Source organism: Sturnira hondurensis, unplaced genomic scaffold (assembly GCF_014824575.4).
Source record: "Sturnira hondurensis isolate 20B ecotype Veracruz unplaced genomic scaffold, ASM1482457v3 Scaffold0016462, whole genome shotgun sequence".
NCBI classification, from domain to species: domain Eukaryota; kingdom Metazoa; phylum Chordata; class Mammalia; order Chiroptera; family Phyllostomidae; genus Sturnira; species Sturnira hondurensis.
In genome coordinates this window covers 8,551,626-8,568,200 of record NW_028089093.1, presented here as the reverse complement: position 1 = coordinate 8,568,200, position 16,575 = coordinate 8,551,626, and positions in this window count along the sequence as shown.

Sequence of the window (16,575 nt, the reverse complement as noted above, 5' to 3'; positions counted from 1 at the left end):
AACATAACAAACAAACAAGCAAAATATAACCAAAGACACTGAAATTGAGAACAGGCTGACAGTGACCAGAGGAGAGAGGGGAGGGAATTTCAGGGGAAAGGGGGGAGGGTTTAGAGGAACAAGTATAAAGGACACATGGACAACAACTAAGGAGGGTGGAAATAGGAGGGAGATCGGCAGGTCTGGGGGGGATGGGCTGGGCTGGGGTACAAGGCAGAAAACTGTACTTGAACAACAATTAAAATAAAATTTAAAAAAAATAAATAAATAGAAAGAGGCAGATCAAATTTTCAGCATGGATGACATCAACCTGTAATGGTTAGGGAGACATACTGGAGTGAAAAATATGTAAAAGTGACTAATGGAAAACCAGGCCAGTGGTTTCTTTTGGAGGAAGCAAGGGCTTGTACCTGTGTTGGGCCACAAGGGCAGGCTTGCTGGCAAAACTTTACTTATTGATCTGGTTGGTAATTGCAAGGATATCTGCTTTATAATTATGTCATTAACATACACATTCACTTTTTACTGGTTAGTATTTTCTGTGACAGATGTCTTATTTTATAGGAAAAGGATGTTAAAAGACAGACTGTCCCTAAGCTCTGTTTCATTTTCACCTGGGTATACGTGTTTGTAGCACCACCATGGGCAGTGCTGGGTTTGGGTTGTGTCACATCCCTGTGGACTGTGATTTAGAAAATACTTGGTATTTCCTGCATGCATCCAAACCATGCAATGCTGTTAATAACTTCAATTTAGATTTCTTGCTGATATTGATATAACCCTAACTAACCTATCCTTTTCCATATTGTTACTCATACTAAACATGGATATTTTGGTGACTATGGAGTTTGGTTCAACAAGATGATATCTTGCCCTGTCTAGTTTGGCTCAGTTGGTTGGAGCATCGTCCAGTAAACTGACAGGGCACAGATTGGGTTGCTGGTCAAGACCAGTGTCTGGGTTGCAGGTTTGCCCTGGAGGTGCATGTGAGAGGCAGCGAACTGATGCTTCTCTCCCTCTCTTTCTCCCTCCCTTTCCTCCTCTCTAAAATCAATAAGCATGTCCTCCAGTGAGGACAAAAAACAAAATGAACCCCCTAAAACAAGATGATACCTTATATTGCCTGTGTTTCTCTCAGGTTTTTCTGAGAAAAACAACCAAGATGACCTGGAACTCCTCCAACCTCCATGCTTTTTTTATGCCTGAGCCATTTTTCTAAGGCTGTGTCCAACCCATTAACCAAATCCCAGGCCCAGAGAAAAACTTTAAGGAGCAGGGCACCCCAGATTCCTCTGCCTCCACGTACCCACTTTGTCCAGTCTGGGAGGGCTTTCCTTGAAGAAGGGTCGGTGCGAGGATTCTCCACCCTGACTGCACATTAAAGCCAACTGTAGAAACTTGTAGAAAATATCCTCTGGTCCTGCCTCAGACCGACTAAATCTGAGTCTCGGTGGGTGGTCGTTTGTAGTTTTCTTCAAAGCTCCTCAGGGGGCTCTAATGTGCAGTTATGATTGTGAACTACAAGACCAATCATGTGTCAGAAAATTTGTTAATACGCCACATTCTTTTGCGAAGTGAATCATAAACCAGTTAATGGAACCAGCTTCTATAATTTCTCTCTGTGTTAACATCTTGTCTAGAGCTACTCTTAAAGGAAGGCATTTTTAATATGCCAGTATACATTAAGGTGAAAGGAGAGAATGTGGAAATGAGAGAAAAGCATCAACTACATTGTGTTAAGATTAAGTTTGCTTACTGCTCCGTCAGAACAGCCTGTAGAATATGTATATCTTTCATAACAATGCAGTTCAATTTACACCTTCTCCACTACTATGAAGGTGTGTTTTTTTAAAAGATGCTATATTCGATCGTATGATACACATCTACAGTCAGGTAACTGATTGGTCCTGTAAAATAGGAGCAATGTGTTAAGATTCTACAGTTTGGGGAACACATGGAATGTATGATATAACAAAAATCCAGAATAGATGGTTCTAGACCTAATTCCATGACATCAGGTCCCTGGCCTAGCTTCTCTTAACAATCGGTGGAAGTCGAGCACCAAAGCACCGAGCACCCTAACTGACACAAAACATTCAAAGGAGAAAGGAAAAAAAGAGAAAAGAGGGCTCTCTTTAAGTATGTCTTTGTGTCCAAAAAGAAGATTCCTGGAAGAATTTTCCATTCCTCTTTTCCAAACCAGGTTGAAAGAACATAAAATGAAACCCCAGCATTTTCAGCCTTTAGAAGGGAAGTGACTTCTGCCAGGAAGGAATAAAATCTTTTAGTGTGTTTGTTTTCAGAGTGCAGATTTTGCACTTATTTTGTTAAATTTATCCTTAAGTATATTATTCATTTTAGTGTGATTATAAATGAAATTGTTTGTTTAAAATTTCATTTTCAGATTATTCATTGCAAGTATCATAGAAAATAACTGGTTTTCACATACTGATCTTGCATCCTGCAAGTTTGCTGAACTTGTGTAGTAGTTTGAATAGTTTTTAGTGGACTCTATACAATTTTATTTTATTTTTTTAAATTTTATTTATTTATCTTTAGAGAGGAAGGGAAGGGGAGAAGGAGAGAAACATCAATGTATAGTTGCCTCTCGTGAGGCCCCTGCCGAGAACTGGCCTGCAACCCAGGCATGTGCCCTGACTGGGAATCGAACCGTGATTGTCTGGTTCACAGGCCCTCGCTCAATCCACTGAGCTACACCAGCCAGGGCTAATGTCTCAAGTTTTTGAAATCCCCCAGAACCCTCCAGAACCCTCCAGAAGCATGCTTATTCCAGCCCATTCACACCCTCTGGAGTGGTTTCCACTTGCTGGTCTATCTGTCCTGTAATTAGTTAACCTTCCTTATCACAGAGACTCAGTCGTCCTTATTCAGCAAATCTGTGATGTTGGCCACAAGCCCCTGAATGCATCTGGTCTAATGCTCTCCCGTTAAAAACAGAACAGTGTCCACTGCCTCACTGTCTCACCAGTTTTAATTAATTAAAAACTACCCAGTCACCAGGAAGTCATATGCTCTGCATGCCCCTGTGACAGCAAAACTTGCCAAATCCCTTCTTTCTTAGGAAAGTTAATTGACCATATTGCTAAATTATTTCCCGTTTTTTATTCAAATGCCAAGTTTTCCTTTTTTTCCTACTCTGCCTGATTTAGAGGTCTTAAAGGTCTAAAATATTTTTTATTAATATCATAACCCATGAGACATAGCCAATGATTTTTGATATTAAAAGGATATTATTTCTCACAATGTACAAATAAAATTACACCATTCTCTTATCAAGTAATTTGATAAGGATGCCCCAAATAAGTTCAATCATTTTCCAATGGCATGCATCGTAGCATGGAGCAACAGCTTTCTTCCATTATTTCAACGTTAGCTGTTTTTTCCTTTATGTCTGTCACTCCAAATCCTGATCATGGGTTGCATATGCTATTCATCCATTATTCCACCAGTAACTGTAAATAAAAATAAATACTTGAATGCTTCATACTCCCACCAAAAACAAGAACCAGAAAGAAAATTTGATTGACTTTAATTATGCATGTATACTCATGAAGAACAGTTTTTTTTCATGCATTCTAATGATCTATGATTCCACAATGCCCTATGCTGACAATAGCACTCAGAACACAATACTCTATATTTGTCATCTCCTGTGATCAGTGTTACTAAATGTCAGGGCATCTGCTGCCATCTTTCACCTCCATACTTCAAGGAGAATACTTTACCTGCCGACCGAACGCGCATCCAACAAGTCTCTCCCTTCCATCTTTTTAACCACAGTGCAAAGATTTTATATACCATGGAATATTGTATTATAAATACTACTGAGTCATCCCCTTTTAGCTCAGACAGATACAAAGAAAAATATATTATTTTGCAGAAATAGTCCAATATCAAGAAGACCAAAAGTTCAATTTTTGTCTGATTGATCTGATTTGTTGCTGCATTATGAAATTTGATCTACTCACCACAAACCAGTTCCCTATGGTTAACTCAATAATTACTCTAAAACTGCCAAATTCAGGTCAGTTTTAGCTTTGAAGATTCTTGAATTCATTATCATTGTATTTTCTAAATTCATATTTATATTTAAATTTAATATTCCCATGTGGCTGATAACCTAGAAACAGAAGTATTGCTCAGCTTTGAGAATGCTATTATTCTCTGTCAGTTTTTCAAATTCTCTGTCAGCAGTGAGTTGCTTCACAGACCACTCACAAAAACAGTAAGGAAAATGATTAAATTGTCAAATGTGTGAAGTAATTTTGTTCAGGTAAAAACTAAGTACTTAAAAAATGCAGGACTTAGCCTAAAACATGTGAACGTGCATTTTCAGATTCTAATGTGGGTGTGAGTATGTGGATGTATGTGAATAATATATGTAACATAGGTTATTTGACCAAAACTGTTGTAACCTATTTCACTTCAAAAAAGTCATTTTCAGCGGTCTGTTACACAAACTGGAAAAAAGTGAATACTGAAAACGTGGTCTGAGATGACACAGTGGTCCCTAGGCTGGGGCACAAGCACGTACGTCTCAGCTGTGACTGGGTGTGAGCTCACAGAACAAACTGCAGGAATCACCTGCAGTCTGTGAGTCAGACTGAGGCATCGGGATTGTGAGCAAGGTGCGAGCTGATTCATATGGGAGAAGACGGGATCTGTTGACACAGATGACTGCAGGAAGCTAAAGGGTGGAGACTTTGAAGAGCACAGTGATGCACGTAGCATTGCTCAGGAGGGGTGATACTAAGAAAGAAATTTTTTTAAATATTTTATTTGTTTATCTTTAGAGGGGAAGGGAAGAAGAGAGGAAGAGAAACATCAATGTATGGTTGCTTCTCGTGCGCCCCCTGCTGGGAGTTGGCCTGCAGGGAACTGGCCTGCAACCCAGGCATGTGCCCTGACTGGGAATCGAACCGTGATCGTCTGGTTCACAGGCCCGCGCTCAATCCACTGAGCTACAAGAAAGAAAATTTTTATGCCTTGAATATAGGGGATTTCAATGACATGAAATTTTGTGACTTTGAGGAAAACAGTTTCAACCTGAAGATATGAAGTCTAGGATATTATTTTTCCAGAGTAAAGATCAAGAACTAACTCTCTCTTGGTCTTGTAGATAAACACTGAGGAAGAAAAGCAAGAGAGCTGCTGTCCAGGGAGATACATACTTGAATGTGGATCTTTAACTTACTGTTCTGTATGCACATAATTGAATCTGAGTTTCATTTATACCAGAGTTCCACAACTCTGAGATCTGAGATTCTGAGATCACCTACAATGAGAATCACTGTTTAGAACTTTTTAAAATGCCTGTTCCACATCAAGAACTATGAAATTAAAATCTCTGAGAGTAGCATGAAAATCTACATTAAGTAACAAGCTTCCATGCTACATTATGCTCATTAATTTTTCAAAGAACTACTTGATATTAGAATGACAGGTTTTAAGTTCCTTTAAGTTGCTCAGTGTACAAGGGTAACCTCCCAAAACCCTGGAATTATCTTCTGGAGGGTGAACCCTTTGTAGCCAATGTTTCCCCTGCTAGCTACATGTTCTAGGAACCCATCTGTATCAGTGCACCAGATGGCGTTGTAATGAGAGGTTTCAGTGAGTTGTTGTTTGAAGACTCTTTCAAGGTGTTGCCCATTTCATGATGGGTAATTGACAAGTACACCTGCCCACACCATGGCGTGGCCCCTGTGCCCCACCCTCCCTATCTACCTGATCTAGCCTCAAGTGACTTTTTGTTTGTTTGTTTTCCCCAATGAAACAAGTCCTCAAAAGGAAATGTTTTATTGATGTGGAAGAGGTGAAACAAAAGCAGGAACAGTTATAAAGGACACATGGACAACAACTGGAGGGGGTGGAAACAGGGGAGGGAGGTGTGGGGGGAAAGACAGAAAACTACCTTTTCACTGAAAAACAATAAAAAAAGTTAAAAAAATAACAGCAGGAATACTAAAAGACATCAACATTGATGAGTTCCAAAACTGTTTTGAGCAGTGGGGAAAAGTCTTGACAGGTGTATGGCATCAAACGGAGAGTACTTTGAAGGTGATCGAAATTTAAACATGTAAGAATAAATACATGTTTTTAAATAAATAAATTACCTTTTTGAATCCCTCCTCATAACAAAGGGAGTCTTGTTTGCTTAGCAGAAATGCCTCCTATTCCCTTCCAAAAATCCATACACTGACTTGAGCCTTCTATCCATCTTCTGTTAAAACTAGAAAAGTGTTCTCGCTCCTATCAAATGTGAATTTCTGCAGATGCCTCTGGATCCCATTCAACCAAGCATCTCCACTTCCTCTGCTGTCTCCTGTCTTGAATCAACAGACTCCTCTCCACCGGATTAGACAATCGACATAATCCTGTTTTCAAAACAGTGCACAGAAACCCTGCCCCCAAAATACCATTGACTCCACATCCCAATCCCACATTTACTCAATTTTTCTTCTCCCCTTTACAGCAACTTGGTATTTAACCTTCTTCTTGGAAGCTGGTTTCACTGCCCCCCCCCCAAAATGAGTTTTCTTTTTGTTTTTTAGTTCACTGAGACTTTTCCTCCTGTAGCACCTTGCCCTCTCCCTGGAATTCTTTTTCTTCACTGTTTCCAAAGTCTCATCTGTAAGATCTTTCCCCAGAGATCATCCTTCCTTAAATGCCTTATGTAAATAAGTTGCACATCCTATTCCAGTTATCTGCTAATAAATATTCTTACTCTGCCATCAGCACAACCTCCAACTTCCAAACGTATGCTTTCTTATTTGTTTATGTTTAGGTCATCCCTTCTAGAATGTAAACTCCATGAGTGTAGATTCCACTTACCTAGTGTCTATGATATGATAGTCACCCCAATAAATATTTGATGAATGAATAGATTGCTGATGTAGGTGCCAGATACTGTGAATGCAGATAAAGCCCTAGTCTTCTCTCCCAGTAACTTTATGTAAACTAGCATGTACCCATAGTGTGCATAAAAATGAGGTTCATTTACAATCAAATGGAGAAATTAGTATAGTTATGGTTTCTATCCTGTCTGGTCCTGTGAACTGAACTTGAGCTTCTGTAGATGGAGAGAAGTCCAGAAAGGAACAGAACTAGAGTTAGTTTTGTTTATTTATTTTTATTGTTATGAAAGTTTTGGGAATCATAAAGGTAAGAAATAAAAGCCAACAGAAAAAAATATGTGATACTCTAGAACTAATGAGATCTGCTTAAAGCCCTAGAGAAAAAAAAGTGTAGTTGTGATGGGAAGAAAAACCTTGGTGCCTTGAGGACTGGAGAACACAGCAAGTCAGTCATGGACAGGCAGCAGTAGCGGGGCATCATCCAGTGGCTTTGCAGCCAGAGAAGTGGACGAGTGAGAACCAGAATAGCAAAGAAAGAAAACAGGGTGGATGTTGCAGAGTGGCCACAGTTGGCCAGCTCATTTAGAATCTGTACATGAGAAACTTGAAGCATCTCTTAGAAACAACAACTGACACTTTGTGAGTGGAACTAATTTCTAGTAATCTGATTAGTAAGACTAAAGGTGCCATAATTTATTCATTAAAGTGAAATATGACTATATATGTATATGATGCCTAAACTACATACTGTGACCTAAAAGTCTCAGAATGAAAAGTCTGGGACACCTGGAGGACGCTGGTTAGGATCACACCTGAGGATCGATTTTCATCTTGAAGCATCATGATCATTTTCTTTGCCAATTTTCATTGTGTGTTTGTCATCAGTTTCTTTCATTGATGTTACTGTTTTAACATCACTTTTCCAGGCAGCTTTGTATACTAAGATTATCACCAGGCCAAGGGCCAGTTGAAATCAGAATTGCTTGAACTGCAGACTTTGTTATGTACACCTATGTTTCGTTGAAAACTGTGAAGAAGCTTGCCCTCCTACCTAGAGATCCCTGCCTTTGTGCTTTTTTTTTTTATTGACACAGATCTCAGTAGAAGCATTTTCTCATGTTAAGCTTTCTGAATATCCAGCAGATAATAACAGATGGAAAATCATTAGAATCTATATATAGCTTCACAAATCTGATTTTGTACTTCTTCCAATTATGTCAAGAGTGATTTGAGTCTCTATTAAAATTTTAATAGCTCTAAATAAAAAAGCATAACAATTGCAGTTTTTCTGGGAAAGAGAGTCTGACAGTGACAAGTTAAAAAAAAGACAGATATGTATAAATCTAAATTTCATATTCCCCTAGAAGCTGGAATAATTATAGTTTAAACTGTATAATTTTTATAATATTTATTAGAGGTAAAGTACAAGGAACAAAGCAAGCATCATGTATTCACAATGCATAAATATAACCAAAATTAGCTTCCTGATGCAGTACAAGAATAAAACTAATTCATATCCAGAAAAATTTATATTCAATTCAAGAGCAGTGCCTCCCTTTCAATGATTGAGAAGAAGCCTGGCCAGCTGCTTTAACTATACAACAAACCTAAATTTCAAAAATGCTTACAGGTAAGGTTTTAAATTCCACTATTTTTTAAAAAGTCAGTCATAGCCTCAAATTAATTAGCCTCTCATTTTGAAGACACTTAAATAACAATATTTGCAAAAAAAGAAAGTTTTGATGCTTCCATTAAGATTTTTTGAAAAAGTACTAAGAGGAAAGAAAGAAGATGTGTTACCAGTCACAGTGAATTAAGATGAAAGTTAGGGGTCCCACTACCTCTTCCCATTTAAAGTCTTGCTTTGGAAGCGTGACATCTGTTTTCAGCACTGGTTCACAAGACATTTTGAAAAATACCTTAAAAATAAAGGAAAAAACACAGAGAGAACCAAAGGGAGTGTTAATGGTAATAATATATGTTAATTCTTAAACTGGGTGGTTGTCTTGGGGGTGGTATTTATTTAACTATTATGCTTTACTACAAATAAGTCTATGTTTATATTTGTGTATGTGTATATCTTTCCTACATTTTGGTAACAATTTTTTTCATGATAGTAAAGAAAAAAATCAGGATACCAAAATTTGACTTATGTACCATAAGCTTAACAGCAAAAATCTTATATACAGAAAGAAAAATAACAAAATAGGAAGAGTGATTGATGTTCATTTGTGGGAATATAGATGATTGCTTTTCTTCTCCTTAAAAATTTTATGTAGTTTCTGCCCTGGCCAGGTGGCTCAGTTGCTTGAGCATCACCCTGTATAGTGGAAGGTTTGGGGTTCAATCCCTGGCCAGGGCACATACCTAGGTTTGGGGTTCGAATGAGGTGCATATAAGTCAACCTATTAAGTTTTCTCTTTCACATTGATGTTTCTCTTCCTCTTTCTATCCTTCCTTTCTCCTCTCTAAAATCAATAAGCATGTCCTCAGGTGAGGGTAAAAAATGTTATATAGTTTCAATTTTTATAATAATTTTTCATACAACTTTTACTTATTTCATTAATAGAAATAACAATAAAATAAGAAAAATCTTAAGTCCATATAAATATGAAAATGAAAATTATGTCTATATACAAATCTTTAAATGCTGTGAATAGCATCATTGTAATAGCCCAAAACTCGGAACAGCCCAAAAATCCTTCAGTGGGTGAGTGGTTAAACCATGTCATATTCTTCAGTTGTGTACTACTCCACAACAAAAAGAAGCAAGCTATTGATACAAACAACAATCTGGATGCATCTCATTGTCATCAGAGATGGCTTGTTCTTTAACGAGTATAAATGACTCAGGGACATGGACATTAGGGTGGGGATTGATTGTGGGAGTGGGGAGTGGGTGGGGCAGGGGAGAGCAATGAGGGAAGATTAGGACGACTATAATAGAGCAACAATAAAAATAAAAATTGCAAAATGTGAAGAAAATAACAGTGAATAGAAGAACAAGTTCTAAAAAAGGTGAAAAAAGGAAATAAAAATGTTGTATACTGTATGATTCCATTTATATAACATTCCTAAAATAGCAAAATTATGGGGATGGAGAAGACACTGCCAGCGGTTAAGATGGTAGGGAGGAGGGGGGGTGAGTGTGACCATAGTAGGCAGGGAGCACGAGGGAGGTCTACTGCTGTATCTTACTTGCAGTATTAGTCACATGGATCTGCACATGTGAGAGTATGATATAGAATATTCACACACACACCATACCAGCACCAATTTCTTGAGTTTGATATTGTACTATAGTTATATGAAATGTCAAAATTGGGAAAAAACACATGAAGGCTACATGAGACCTCTTTGTACTATCTTTGTAACTTCCTATAAATCTATAATTATTCCAAAATAAAAAAATTAAAAGTTTTCCTATAGTTTCAAATTTTCAATTGTACTCATTTTTTTCTTTTATTCTTTTTTTTAATTTAATTTTATTTTTTTAATATATTTTATTGATTATACATTACAGTTGTTCTATTCCCCCCCTTCAAACCCCTCCACCCACACCCTCCCTCCCCCACCATTCTCCCCCCCTTAGTTTATAACCACGTGTCTCAAGTTCTTTGGATTCTATATTTCTCCCACTATTCTCGCCCTCCCCCCTATCTATTTTCTGCCTACCATCTATGCTATTTTCTGTGCCTTCTCCCCTCTTCTCCCCCTCCCACCCCCCTGTTTCTAACCCTCCATGTGTTCTTCATTTCTATGGTTCCACTCCTGATCTAGCTGTCCTCTTGGTTTGCTTTTGTTTTAGGTGTGGTTGTTAATAACTGTGTGTTTGCTCTCCTTTCACTGTTCATCTTTTTCATCTTCTTTTTCTTATATAAGTCCCTTTAGCATTTCATATAATAAGGGCTTGGTGATGATGAACTCCTTGAACTTGACCTTATCTGAGAAGCACTTTATCTGTCCTTCCATTCTAAATGAAAGTTTTGCTGGATAAAGCAATCTTGGCTGTAGGTCTTTGGATTTCATGACTTGGAATACTTCTTTCCAGCCCCTTCTTGCCTGTAAGGTCTCTTTTGAGAAATCCGCTGACAGTCTGATGGGTACTGCTTTGTAGGTGACTGTCCCCTTATCTCTTGCTGCTTCTAGGATTCTCTCCTTCATTTTAGTCTTGGCTAATGTAATGATGATGTGCCTTGGTGTGTTCCTCCTTGGGTCCAACTTCTTTGGGACTCTCTGAGCTTCCTGGATTTCCTGGAAGTCTATTTCCTTTGCCAGACTGGGGAAGTTCTCCTTTATTATTTGTTCAAATACGTTTTCCACTTGTGGCTGTTTCTTTCCCCCTTCTGGTACCCCTATAATTCGGATGTTGGAACGTTTATAGATGTCCTGGAGGTTCCTAAGCCTCTCCTCATTTTTTTGAATTCTCATTTCTTCATTCCTTTCTGGTGGGATGTTTTGTTCTTCCTTCTGGTCCATTCCATTGATTTGAGTCCCCGTTTCCTTTCCATCACTATTGGTTTCCTGTGCATCTCCCTTCATTTCAATTAGTTTAGCCTTCATATATTCCTCTAATTTGTGACTTTGTTCCTCTAATTTGTGACTATAATCTACCAGTTCTGTAAGCATCCTGATAAATAGTGTCCTGAATTGTGCTTCTGAGAGGCTGGCAATTTCTCGGTCGCTTAGAGTTATAAGCTCTGGGACTTTGAGTTTTTCTTGTGCCATCTTTCGGGTTGTTCGTGCCTGTTCCATAGCAGGATCAGAGCCCTAAAGTGTTCACTAGAACAGGGCAACTCAGTCGCTGGGTTGTGATGTTGTTGGTGGGGGCGGGGTCAAAGAGGGACAATGCCGCTCACTGGTCTTGCAGGGCAACTAAGTCGCTGGGTTGTGAAGCTGTATGTGGGAGCGGGGTCAAAGAGGGACTATGGCGTCCTGTCCGCCGCCTGCCGCCACGGCACTCACGGGTGCTGCAGTTGCTGCCGTCACCGGGCCCACGCGTTTCGTCCCACTGCACGCAAGTGTGCCACCGCCGTCAGCCCTCGCCCCCTGGGGCCTGCGTGGTCTGTCTCACTGTGCGCGAATATGCGCCCGCGGTCTGCCCCGCACCCCAACTGGTTCCGGTCTGCCTGCGCGCCTGGGTCGGGGGCCCTGTCCTGCCCGACCCTGCTCGCTGCTGGCTCCGCCCCTCTTACCGTCCCCGTTGAACGTTAGATGTAGTCGGACTTCTGTATAATTCAATTTTCTGTCATTTGGTTGTGTCTTTGTTTCTCCAAACCTTTGTTGTATTCAAACTTGGTTGTGGGAGAAGGCACAGTGTTTCCACCTATGCCTCCATCTTGGCAGAAGTTAAATTGTACTCATTTTATGATGAGTAAAGTTTTATTCATTTTGTTATTTAAAAAGAGAAGTAGCATATAGAAATATTTTACAGATATTACCTTTCTCTCTACTTCCTACTCTGGTTGTGACTCAACGTAAGCAAAATAAAAGTTAATTTAAAAATCGATCATGGTATTATCAAATTGAATGCAATATTATGTTTGAGACTATAATTTTGCTAAAACCCTAGATGAAGACAAAGTAAACTTGCTTTGGGGCAAACATAGTGCTAAATGCAAAAATCACAGTAGAAAATAATACAGATTTGGTCCCTAAGCTCAGGAAGTTTACGATATAGTGTGTAGACAGAAAATGAAAGATGAATTGAAATCACATAAATGTTGAAAGTATTGATACTGTGTGTAAAGGTCACAGAGGCCTAACATAATAAATAATAGTAGAGTTCTAATTTGTAAAGGTTGGTCAGGCAGGGAAGACCATTCTGGGGAGATACTGAAGCTGAGATTGAAGAAGATGGCCACACTTTAACTTAAAGAACTTCTCTAGGACATTGGAAAGGACTCGGCCTCCATAGAATGCAGGCTTTGACACAGCAGGAACGTGTGTGTATCTCTGATACACATCTCTGCAGGATATTTCTGCATCCCCCTCGACTGGAAGAGTTGCTGGCACTTAGAAAGTGCTTGTGTGCTGCATAAATTCCTAAGTATTGATTCCATTTGTAGCATTTCACGACCTAGTCCTTTGTAGATAAGAAATAGAATACATAAACAACAACAAAACAAATTAAAAATAGGACATATTTCATCCTCAAAATTAAAACCTAAAATTTTTAAAATATTGAAGTAATGTTCTTACAGAATTGTTTGAACTTATGTTTTTATCTAAACTATTTGCCCCAGATCAGCTTTGTTATTATTTTTAAGCAGAATTTCATTCCTCTGTCTTAGAAGCTTCTCTTGAAAAGGAAGACATACTACTTACTAATGATGTGCCCCTTTTAGTGGCTTTTATTCTGCCTGATTTGAAAAACTGTTTTTCATGCTTCCAGGGAACATTATTTAAAATTTAAAATATAATCCAATAATGATAGTAGCATTAGTTTTCTACCACGGATGCTGTGTGAAAAGGTGTGTGCTAGGTCAGCTGGTTTCCTTTATCACTTCCAACCCAGCCATTCTTTGTGGACACTTCTGAGTCATCTGGTTCTAGTCTGAAAATCTAGACTGGTGATAAATTACAAGGGTTCAAAAATGTTGCTCACTCAGCTTCTGACTTTAGAATGATGAGGCTCTTTCAGGCTCAGCTTTAATGCCAACATTTACAAATCATGGCACCTTGTTCTTCCTGTTGCCCATGGGTATTTTCTCAGTTTTACAGTGATTCTTGGTGAAAAATCCAGGTCTTGTGCAACTCTGTTTGAACATCTGGAAGTGCAGAAGCAGATGAAAATTGGATAAACCGCAAGTTGTTCATCTACCTACAGTAACAACCTGACTAGCATTCATAATAGAATTTCAAGCCTCGTTACTTTTGAGGGCTTCTCTGATGCCAGTATTATCTATTGTATTTTGCAGCTTCATTTCACAGTGTGGTGGTCACCTTGCCACCCCAAACCCACTACTGCCCCTCATCTCCATCATCAAATACAGCAAGAAATGGGGATAAAATATTAGATTAAGAAAATGGAGTGTTTAGACAAAATGGTAGGCTAGGGAGATTTGTTTCAATTTTGAATTCTTCAATCTGCTGTGGCCAAAATTATTTTTTATTTCTAAATTCATATAGACCAATGTGATTTTTGTAAGTAATAAAGACATGAAGGACCTAGTCCTATGAATTACCCTGAAAGCATAAACACTTTGGGGAAAATTCCCAATAAAATATAAAAGTAAAAATAAACTAGAAATGCAAAGAAAAAAAAACAAAAGAGTAATAATAATTAAGTGGTACTGTTATTCAGACATGTTGTTCAAGCCTCACAGCAGTGTCTGTGTGTACTTTTTCAGTGTGCTAAAGTTTTGCTCGCCAATAGTGTCAAACAGAAACATGAAAAAAAGAGAAGGAGGGTATGAATATTGACAGTATCCTCCCTGATGTTATAGACTATTAATTATAAAATTAACTATTTTCATAAAATATAAATCCTTGCATTTCTAAATAGAATTGTGCATTTCCACAGTCTGTTTAAAAAGTAATTGAGTGTTCAGTGATTTTATAACCTTAGTTTAATATGAACATTTTCCCATGGGTTGCTGTTCTAGCTGTTATTTTTTTAAAGAAAAAAATAAATCCAGAAGACCAGGAGAATTATTTCTTATTTATTTTAATCTCACAGATGACTTATAGAAAATATACTTTTAAAAACAAACGATCTACTAAAGTCACATTAGCACAGATAAAATGCTGTCTTTTCTAACTTTCCTGCTTCACAGCCAATTAATGACTGATATGGTCCAATACAGAACACATGTGGCTCTACAGATTCACTGAGAGATGAAAGATGTATAGTGTGCATTTCTCTTCTACAGATTTTTATAACCTTTGAGCTAAAGAAAAATTTAAAGCCCACTGACTGAAGATCACGGGAAATACTTGTAGCTTAAAGAAAAGCTTTTGACTTATAGGTAGCAAGAGATAACACATATAGGAATTGGACTTTAGAGTGTCTCTTAGAGGATTTGGATGTGTGTTAGATTATTCTAAGGGGGGGATGAGGGGAATTGTACATTAAGTGTAAGAATTGGGGGCAATTCAGTATTTTATTTATGTCTATTAGTGGGGAGAGTGAAGAGGGACTGGGGATATTGTTGGTTAAAAGGCAGCAATTACTGAGAAGAAAAGATAGTCATTTTGTATCTCGAATACGGCCTTGGATTTTTCTTTTAAAAACATTGTGTTCTGTTCTTCCCCTTGTCCTCTCAGAATTATTATTGATATTCTTTTAAGAATAATATAACCTCAACAATTATCATGTTACAAACAACCAATTTTCATTAGCACCTGTTTATATCCTTCATGAGTCACAAGACTGTAACATGAAAAATACCAACAATTGCAGTTTATATAAGTGGTATTTGAAAAGAGGAATTAAGTAAAATGTTTCTTAATATTAAAGTAAACCCTCTAAATGCATTGGTGTTACCAAACTATGAGAAAGAGTTAAAATACTCTATTTTTGCTCACTTGAAGAAAACCACTTGCTTTTCACATACTTCACAAGGTTAAAATAAAGAATCAAAGACACATATAGGATCAGTATATTAACAATATATTAACAATATTATTGAAATAATATATGCATATATTTGTTGTTCTAAGTACTTTACATATGTCAATATGTTCTAAACACTTTACATATATCAATCCACTTAATACTCACAGTTTTTTGTTGTTGTTTTTCCAAGGAGAGGTTAAATAGCTTGCAGAATCATACAGTAAAGTGATGGACCTGCTATTTAGGCCAAAGTTGCCTGTCTCCAGAGTCTTTGCTTGTAAAGTCTACAGAAAAATGAAGTTCACATTGAGAAAAGTCTTAAAGGCACTTGTGTCTAATGTCGGGCTTCTGTCTTTGTGATTCATTTCTAGGGATGAGCACTGTGCTGAAGTCATCAAGTCTGCTTTAGTTTTCAGAGTGTAGAGCTATCTCCAACTATTTTCTCAGATTCAGCTGCAATAAAGCTTATTTAAGTCTATGATGCAAACAACATCTTCTTCCTACGGGGAAAGTCGCTGTAGCTCTTCAGAAACTTGGGAGGAACATTAGATAACTGGAGTAAAATAGTGTACTTATTTATTTTTTCCTAATACTTTTTCTCCACAACCTTTTCAACTTAGGCAATTTTATTTCATTCTTTGAATAGAACTTCATAGATTTTTTATAATTATATTGTCTTTAAGGAAATTAGAATTCCAAATAAGCATACAATCCATGATAATCCCAATAGGCAATTACTTGCTCTTTCTTCCTCATAAAATAACCCAATACATTTTTTAAAATGAAGAAAATAGGCATAATATGGTGCTCTCTATAATGAATGCTTACTGAGCACCCAACATTTCTTTCAGAATGTATAGATTCAGGAGAGGCACAAAGTGTGCTCAAACTCTATCTTTCCACACTGTGGGTTCAGGGAAAGAAGGGGAGGGGAAGGGGCGGGGAAGGGGCGGGGAAGGGGAGGGGAAGGAAGGGAATGCCATTCCTGGTGTATCTGACACTATGGAAGCTCGAAAGGCAACCCTACATTGATGTTTCTCTCCCTCTCTCCTTCCCCTCTAAAGAGAAATAAATAAATAAAATCTTTTTTTAAAAAAACAATAACTAAGAATAACAATTTTTAAGAACTTGATTTTAATT